At 35.2% G+C, this 9,014-nt stretch overlaps 1 pseudogene; it reads left to right on the top strand.

Annotated features, from left to right (window-relative positions):
• Window positions 1–4,270: 4,270 nt before the first annotated feature.
• On the top strand, window positions 4,271–4,892 carry LOC118549247 (small ubiquitin-related modifier 2 pseudogene; annotated as a pseudogene).
• The last annotated feature ends 4,122 nt before the right edge of the window (window positions 4,893–9,014 follow it).

Raw genomic sequence — 9,014 nt, 5'->3', positions numbered from 1 at the left:
ATTAAAAGATACAAACTTCTAGTTACAAAACAAGTAAGACACTGGGATGTAATGTACAGCATAGGGAATATAGTTAATAATACTGTGACAAATGTATGGTGACAGATGGTAGCTAGATTTATTGTGGTGATCACTTTGTAATGTATAGAGATGTTGAATCACTATGTAGTACATCTGAAACTAACATAATATTGTATATCAACTACACTTCAATAAAAATATAAGCACTCTTATGCTTATATCCTGTATCAATAAAAAATAAGCATCTCACAGTGACAGAGGGAGAGGAAAAGAGTTATATTTCTCTTGGTACTGAATCTGAAGTGAAAGATATCTGGGATAATATATACCAAAACCATTTATAGATAATATCTTGGAAAGGGGCCTAGGAGTGGGGTCACAGGGCAATTAAATATTATTTTACAGATTTTCCCTGCTATTTGCTTATCTAAAACATATACTACCTTTATACTCAGAAAAGTAAATGAAATTAAAAATTTGAAGATATACAGAAATTATTCCTTCTGCAACCAATTAACAAAGTAATGATATGGGCAGTATCAACAGGGAAGGATGCTAAATATGCTATAGAAGGTATTTTAAAAATTATCTTCAAATAGTTTATTAAAAATATATGAACAGGAGTCCAGAGTCTCTCATGGTTTATCTCCCAGGAAACAAATTGAGGGTTGCAGAAGGGAGGGGGGGTGGGGGAATGGGGTAACTGTGTGATGGGCATTAGGGAGGGCATGTGATTTGATGAGCACTGGATGTTATACACAATTAATGAATCATTGAACACTACATCAAAAACTAATGATGTACCATATGTTGGCTAACTGAACATAAGTAAATAAATATCCTCAACTGGAAAAAAAAATTAATGATGTACTATATGTTGGTTAATTGAACTTAATAAAAAAATGCATAAACAGTATATTAGTTCCTAGGGCTGCCATAACAAAATACCATAAACTAGGTGGCTTTTAAACATGAGAAATTTATTCACAGTTATGAAGCCTGGAAATCCAAAACCAAGATGTCAGCAGGTCCATGCTCTCTCTGAAGGCTATAGGGGAGAAATTCTTCCTTGCCTCTTCTAGCATCTGGTAGTTACTGGCAACTATTGGATTCCTTTGCTTGTAAATGCATCATTCCAGTCTCTGTCTCTATCTTCACATGGCCTTCTCCCCTCAGTGTCTGTGTCTTCCCATGGCATTTCTCTCTTTCTGTTTCTGTATCTCTTTTCTTCTCTCCTTATAAGGACACCAGTCATATTCAATTAGGATCCTAATCCAGTATGATCTCATCTTAACTTGATTATATCTGCTAAGGCCCTATTTCCACATAAAGTCACATTCACAGGTAACAGGGTTTAGGACTTCAACATGTCTTTTGGGGGGATACAATTTAAGCCACAGCAAGAGAATAATAATGTGGGAGTTTATAGACCTAAATATAAATGCCAAATGTTTCTGGAAGATAAGATTACTGATTACATATATTTCATTCTTTATAATTTTCATCATCTTTTAAGATTTTTCTTTTTTTTTTTTTTAAAGATTTTTTATTTATTTATTTGACAGAGAGAAACACAGCGAGAGAGGGAACACAAGCAGGGGGAGTGGAAGAGGGAGAAGCAGGCTTCCTGCAGAGCAGGGAGCCCGATGCGGGGCTCGATCCCAGGACCCTGGGATCATGACCTGAGCCGAAGGCAGACGCTTAACGACTGAGCCACCCAGGCGCCCCCTTTTAAGATTTTTCAATGAACATTTGTAAAAACTAACATTTATAAAGCTGAAATGACCTATTACATTTTGTTACACACACGTACACACACACACACACACACACACACACACACACACACACGCAGCCTTATCCTTAGGTGAGGATGGAATTTTCCATGGGGCTAGTTTGGTTAGTAGAGTGCTGCATATGTACTTGATATCAAGGGTTGTCTGACTGCTTGGAGTGTATTTCTCTTAACATCTCTCTCTTCAGATCACAGTATTATAATCAGAATAAAAGGAACTGAAAATGCTACGTCCCATTTTGTTAGGCACACCACATCTCTTCACACATGAACACATATACTTCCTTGTCTTTAGTTAAGAACGGAATTTTCCATTGCTGAGCAGTGCAGCCTGAACATCTTTCATCTCTAGTTGCCTGACTGCCCTAGGGGTGTCTTCCTTGTCATCTACCTATGTAGATGACTAGCTCTGGTCAGCAGCTGCTACTTATCAATATTTCTATGCTTTCTAAGGAGAGAAGAGAGATCATGGAGGGGAGGGGAGAAAGAGAGAGCATGAGGAAGAGAGAGAGAAGGTATTAAATTTTATTTTTCTTACTGGTTATGATACTGTATGATTTACCTATATACATATAAACATACATACAATGGAATACTAAAGTAGCCTGATAAAATGATTGAAGTTGAACTCCTTGAAGTGATATGGAGTGATATTAAATTATATGAAAGAAGCAAATTCAAAAATAGCATGGTCAAATGATTCCTTTTTTGGAAAAAATGATGCTAAAAACTGACCCCATAAAAACTAACCTCATCATGTTGCACACCCCTCTCCATGTTTTTTCACTTATGGTAGAGAAACTGTCCCTAAATCCAAGAAGACTGCATTATAGACATAGTGCTTTAGTTGAACGGTGGTTCATAGTCTGATTTTTTGCCAACTAGCAAGGCAAGCTGCAGTTATGACTTCAACACATTCATAATTTCTACTTTTCAAACAGATTTGGAGGGAGAGTGAGAATTAGTGGCTTGAAATGTAGCTCATGACACAATTCATAGCATGGTTAGGGTTACCTTCAAAGATTCTACCACAAAGATGGTAGACCAGGAATGAATAATGAGTGATAGGAAGAGCAGGCCCACCTGCTGTGAATACAGATAGACATGGGTTCTGATTTGAGCTTCCCCACTTCCCAGCTGTGTGACCTGGGGCATGAGGCCAACAGTGTTCAGTCCCTTGCCCCATTGCAACATTGGGCTAGGTCTTTCTTTTTCTAATATGCATGTCCAAATAGGTGAAAAATGAAATCTCTTTATTATTTATATTTGGAATTAGTTAACTGTTAATGAGGTTGGGGAGTTTTTTGAGGGGACAGGGGAGGGCTATTTGGTTTTTATATAACTATTGGTCATTTTTATTTTGTTTGTGGAAATGTCACTTCTACTCAAATTTCATTGGCCAAAGTCAGTTTATGGCAATGCCTAAATCCAAGGATGTTGAGAACAATCCAACAACACACCTAGAGTGAGAATCAGAAATATTAGGCAAACAACGATATTGACTACTATAGATAGATTTCCAGAAGTGGAATTGCTTGGTCAATGACAGGCATATTTGAAATTTCCATAAATATAACTTCCAATGTTCAAAGGGGATATAGCAATCAAATTTCAATAAAAATGTACAAAAGTACCTATTTCCACACATCCTTTCCAGCTCTGGATGTTGTCATATTTTTTGTAAATATTTTTAATGAAATACAACATAAATAAAGTCTCAATGTACAGCTTGATATTTTTGCTTACAAAATGAACACACTCATGGAACCAACACCCAGATCAAGATATAAAACATCACCTGCACTCCTCCATGTCTCTCTCAGTCATTAGCTCCACAATGTAAACCACTATTTTGACTTCTATAACCATAAATGAGTTTTGCTTATTTTTGAACTTTATATAAATAGAATCATACATGCATATTCTTTTGTATCTAACTTCCTTTGTTCAATATTATATTTGAAATGTATTCATGTTGTTTGTGATAGTACTTCATTCCTTTCCACTGCTGCTACAATTTTATTGGATGAATATATAACATCATCAGTTTGTTGTTGATAGGCATTTGGGTTATTTACTATTTTGGACTATTACAAATAACGTTGCTATGAACATTCTCGTACTTTTATTTTGGTTCACATATATAGGCATTTCTGTTGTGCTTATATACCTGACTGGAATTACTGGGTAATATGGTAAGCTCTGATATGTATCACCCATCAGTTTTCCAAAGCAATTTTATCAATTTATATTCCTACCAGCAATGTATTAGTTCCCACATCCTGGCTGACATGTCTATTTTTTTTTTTAATTTTAGTGTTCCTCAAGGGATGTAGAGTATTATCTAATTGTGATTTTAATTTGCATTTACTTGATAACTAACAAAATTGAGTGCCTATTTATTGTCTTATTGGCCATTTGGATATTGTATTTTTGACGCAGCTGTTCAAGATTTGTCACTAAAAATAATTAGGTTGCCTCCTTCTTCTGTCACTCCTGGTGCTGCTTGTGTGCTCATTGGGTGTGGACCTGGTACCTCTTTTGTGAAGCAGCAGCTGAGGAGATTCTGGTACTCACCATGGCTGATGAAAAGACCAAGGAAGGAGTCAAGACTGAGAACAATGACCATATTAATTGGAAGGTAGAGGGACAGGATGGTTCTGTGGTACAGTTTAAGAGGCATACACCACTGGGGCACCTGGGTGGCTCAGGCGTTAAGCGTCTGCCTTCGGCTCAGGTCATGATCCCAGGGTCCTGGGATCGAGCCCCACATCGGGCTCCCTGCTCAGCGGGAAGCCTGCTTCTCCCTCTCCCACTCACCCTGCTTGTGTTCCCTATCTCACTGTGTATCTCTCTGTCAAATAAATAAATAAAATCTTAAAAAAAAAAAAAGAGGCATACACCACTTAGTAAACTAATGAAAACCTACTGTGAATGTTAGGGTTTATCAGTGAGGCAGATCAGATTCCTATTTGATAGACATCCAATCAATGAAACAGACATACCTACACAGTTGGAAATGGAGGCTGAAGATACAATTGGTGTGTTCCAGCAGCAGACTGGAGGTGTCGACTAAAAAGGGAACCTGCTACTTTACTCCAAAACTGTTCCTCGAAACCAAGAAGACATTCTCAATTAGAAAACCACAATTTGGTGGGCACCTGGGTGGCTCACTCAGTTAAGCATCTGACCCTTGATTTTGGCTCAGGTCATTATCTCAGGGTGGTGAGATAGATTCCCGTAATCCAGCTCCACGCTGGGTGCGGAGCCTGCTTAAGATTCTCTCTCTCCTCCTCCCTGTGCCACTCCCCCTCCCCATCTCCTTCTCTCTCCCTCTCTAAAAAAAAGAAAACCGCAATTTGGTTCCCCTGCATCCCGCCATAGTACTATGGTATAGTTTATTCTTTCATGTTCCCCTTCCCTATTGCTTTATTGTACATAAAGTAACTGTGTATATGCACAAGCATATTGCATTTTTTTAACTAAATGGCCAGTGGTATGTTTTGATCGACATCAAATGGAGATGGGATGGGGAAAAATACTGGTTCTATGAAAATGCCCTTTCTCCATTAGTAGCATGCTCATTCAGCTCTTATCTTTATATTCCAGTAAGCTGTTTTGCTCTCACTGTTTAACAAAAAAAGAACAACATAAAAATCCATGCATACCTTGTTCAATTGGAGAATTTTAAAGTTTTTCATTTACCATTGTAAAACCAAGGACAATTTTATAACTTTTTTGTATGTAGCTGTTACATACAGGGCAATCTGTCCTTAAGTAGGGATAAAAAAATGAATCCTAGATAGTTTTCCCTTCAAGCATCTTGTTGTTTAAATAAACTTCTTGTTTAAAATGATAAAAAATAATAATTGGGTTACCTTTATCCTTATTGATTTGTAGTTCTGTATAATTCTGAATATAAGTCCTTTCTCAGATATAAGTATTGAAAATAGTTTCTCCCATTCTGTGACCTGCCTTTCACTCTCCTAATAATGTCTTAATTTTAATAAAGTAGAATTTATTTTTTTGTTTTGGGTAAATGTTTCTTGTGTCCTTTTTAAGGAATGCTTGACTATATTAAGGTCACTAAGACATTACCTTATATTATCTTCAATATATTATCTTCAATAACTTTTATTTGTTTCACCTCTCACTTTTAATCTATGGTCCATTTGGAATTAAATTTTGTATATAGTTTGAAATAGATAAAAAGGATCATTTGGATTTATTTGGTAACCCAGTTGGTCCAGAGCCACTTACCAAAAGGACCATTTTCTCCCCTACTGCCTTGTGATGGATTTTTTTTATCATAAATTGAATGACAGTATACATGTAGATCTCTTTTCAGACTCTACTATACCATTGTTCAATTTTTCTATATTTGAAACAATAGTACACTGGTTAAATTATTATAGCTTTGTAAAATAATTTGATTTCTGTAAATCTTCAAACTTTGTTTTTTCTACAAGATTTTTTATACTGTTATTGCCATTTGTAATTCTATGTAAAATTTAAAATTCATTTGTCGATTTTCATTTAAAAAAGTTTACTGGCATTATTTTGAATCAGAGATCAAGTTAGGGAAAATTAGCATCTTTAAAATATAGAGTCTTCCATTTGCATCGACATGGATGTAACTGGAGGGGATTATGCTAAGTGAAAGAAGTCAAGCAGACAAAGATAATTATCATATGGTTTCACTCATATGTGGAACATAAGCGCAGAGGACCATAGGGGAAGGGAGGGAAAACTGAATGGGAAGAAATCAAAGAGGGAGACAAACCATGAATAACTCTGGACTCCAGGAAACAAACTGAGGGTTACAGAAGGGAGGGGGGTGGGGGGATGGGGTAGCCGGGGAATGGGTATTAAGGAGGGCACATGTTGTGATGAGTACTGGGTGTTATACACAACTAATGAATCGTTGAACACTACATCAAAAACTAATGATGTACTATATGTTGGCTAGTTGAACATAATAATAATAGTAAAAAATATGCAATTCTCTTTTTATTTAGGTCTTTGTTAATTTCTCTCAATGTTTTTGTAGTTTTCTTTGTAAAGGTATTGTATATCTTTTGTTAATTTTAATCCTCAATATTTGATAATTTTTGAAACTAATACCACTGGTATTTTTCATTTTATTTTCTGCTTATCACTAACATAGAAATATAAATCATTTTTGTATACTGTGATGGTTAATTTTTTGTGTCAAGTTGACTGGATAACAGGGTGCTTAGATATTTGGCTGAACATTATTTCTCGGTGTGTCTGTGAGGGTGTTTCTGGATGAAATTAGCATTTGACTAGGTGGACCCATGAAGTAGTTTGCCTTCCCTGGTGTGAGTTGGCATCATCCAGTCTGTTGAGGGCCTGGATACAACAAAAGGGCAGAGGAAGAATCTAGCCCTTCCTGCCTGATTGCTTGAGCTGGGATATCAATCTTCTGCTGGCCTGGATCTTCATTGTCAGGCCTTCAGACTGACTGAATTACACCACTGGCTTTCCTGGATCTCCAGCCTGCAGATGGCAGACTGTGGAACTTCACAACCTCCCTAATTGTGTAAAGCAATTCCTTATAATAAATCCCTTCCTATATATATCCTATTAGTTCTGTTTCTCTAGAGAACACTAACCAATACATACAGTGATCTTATATCAGGCGAACTTGCTAAATTTATTTATTAATTCTAATAAGTTTTTTGTAAATACTTTTAGAATTTCCAAATTTACAACCATGTCATCTGTAAATAATGAAACACTTATTTCTTCCTTTCCAATCTTTGTAAGTTCCATTTCTCTTTCTTAATTTATTTTCTAAAATATCCAGTTCAAGTTTGATTAGAAATGGTAATACAGACAACCAGGTCTCATTTCTGATCTTAGAGGGAAAGCTTTCAATAGTTTACTATTAATATGCCTTGTGTTCGGTATGTTTTAATACCCTATATCAGATTAAGAAATTTTCCTTCAATTCCTAGTTTTCCAAGATTTTTTCACATGAATAAGTGTTGAATTTTATCAAAGACCTTTTTCTGCCTCTATTATGATGATCATATATTCTTTTCTGTTAATGTGATGAATTACGTTATTGCTTTTTATTTATTTATTTTTATTATGTTCAATTAGCCACCATGTAGTACATCATTAGTCTTCGATGTAGCGTTCAACAATTCATTAGTTGCGTATAACACCCAGTGCTCATCACCACACTGCCTTTTAAATGTTAAACCATTCTTTCATTCCTGGAATAAATCCAACTTGGTTATGATGTACTATCCTCATAATCCCTGGATTTATATTGCTAATATTTTATGTAGGAGTTTTGCATCTACATTCACAAGAGATTTGGTCGATGATATGCCTTTCTTATAATGTCCTCTATAGGTTTTAGCATCAAGATTATAATGGCCTCATAAAACACATAAGGAAATGTGTCATTCACTCTTTTTTTTAATTTCTGGAGGAGTTCAAGTAACATTCATGTTATTTTTTCCCTGAAATATTAGTGAGAATCCACTGTGAATCCATCCATTCTTTGTAGGAATATATTTAATTGTGGAACCAATTTGTTTAATATGTATAAGACTATTTGGATTTTATATATCTTCTTGAAACCAGTTTTGGTAAGTTGTGGTTTTTACATAATTTGTGCATTTTATGCAAATTATCAAATTTATTATTCATAATATCTTCTCATCTTTCAATATCTATAGATTCTGTACTGATGTCCCTTTTTCATGACTGATACTTGTAATTTATATTTTCTCTGTTTTTCTTGTAATATTGCTACAGACTTATGAATTTAATTGGTCTTTTCAAAGAACCAACTTTTGGCTTTGTTAATCTTCTCTACTGTCTGTTTTCTATTTTTTTGATTTCTGCTCTTACCATCTTCCTCCTCCTTTCTTGGAGTTTAATTTGCTATTTTTTAACCTTATACAGGTGGATGGTTACATCATTAATTTTTAGCCTTTCATCCTTTCTAATATATACATATAAGGCTTTAAAGCTCTCTAAGAACTGCTTTAGATGCATTAGATAAGTTGTAATGTCATAGTTTTATTATAATTCAGTTCAAAATACTTTATAATTTCTATTTTGCTTTATTTTATTTTATTATTTTTTTTTAGAAAAAGAGAGAGAGAGAGAGATCATCTCATGTGTGAGGGAGGGAGGGGCAGAGGGAGGAGAGATA

Source organism: Halichoerus grypus, chromosome X, assembly GCF_964656455.1.
Source record: "Halichoerus grypus chromosome X, mHalGry1.hap1.1, whole genome shotgun sequence".
NCBI classification, from domain to species: Eukaryota; Metazoa; Chordata; class Mammalia; order Carnivora; family Phocidae; genus Halichoerus; species Halichoerus grypus.
Note: the sequence above shows the minus strand (reverse complement) of the source record. Positions and strands in the feature narration are given on the sequence as shown.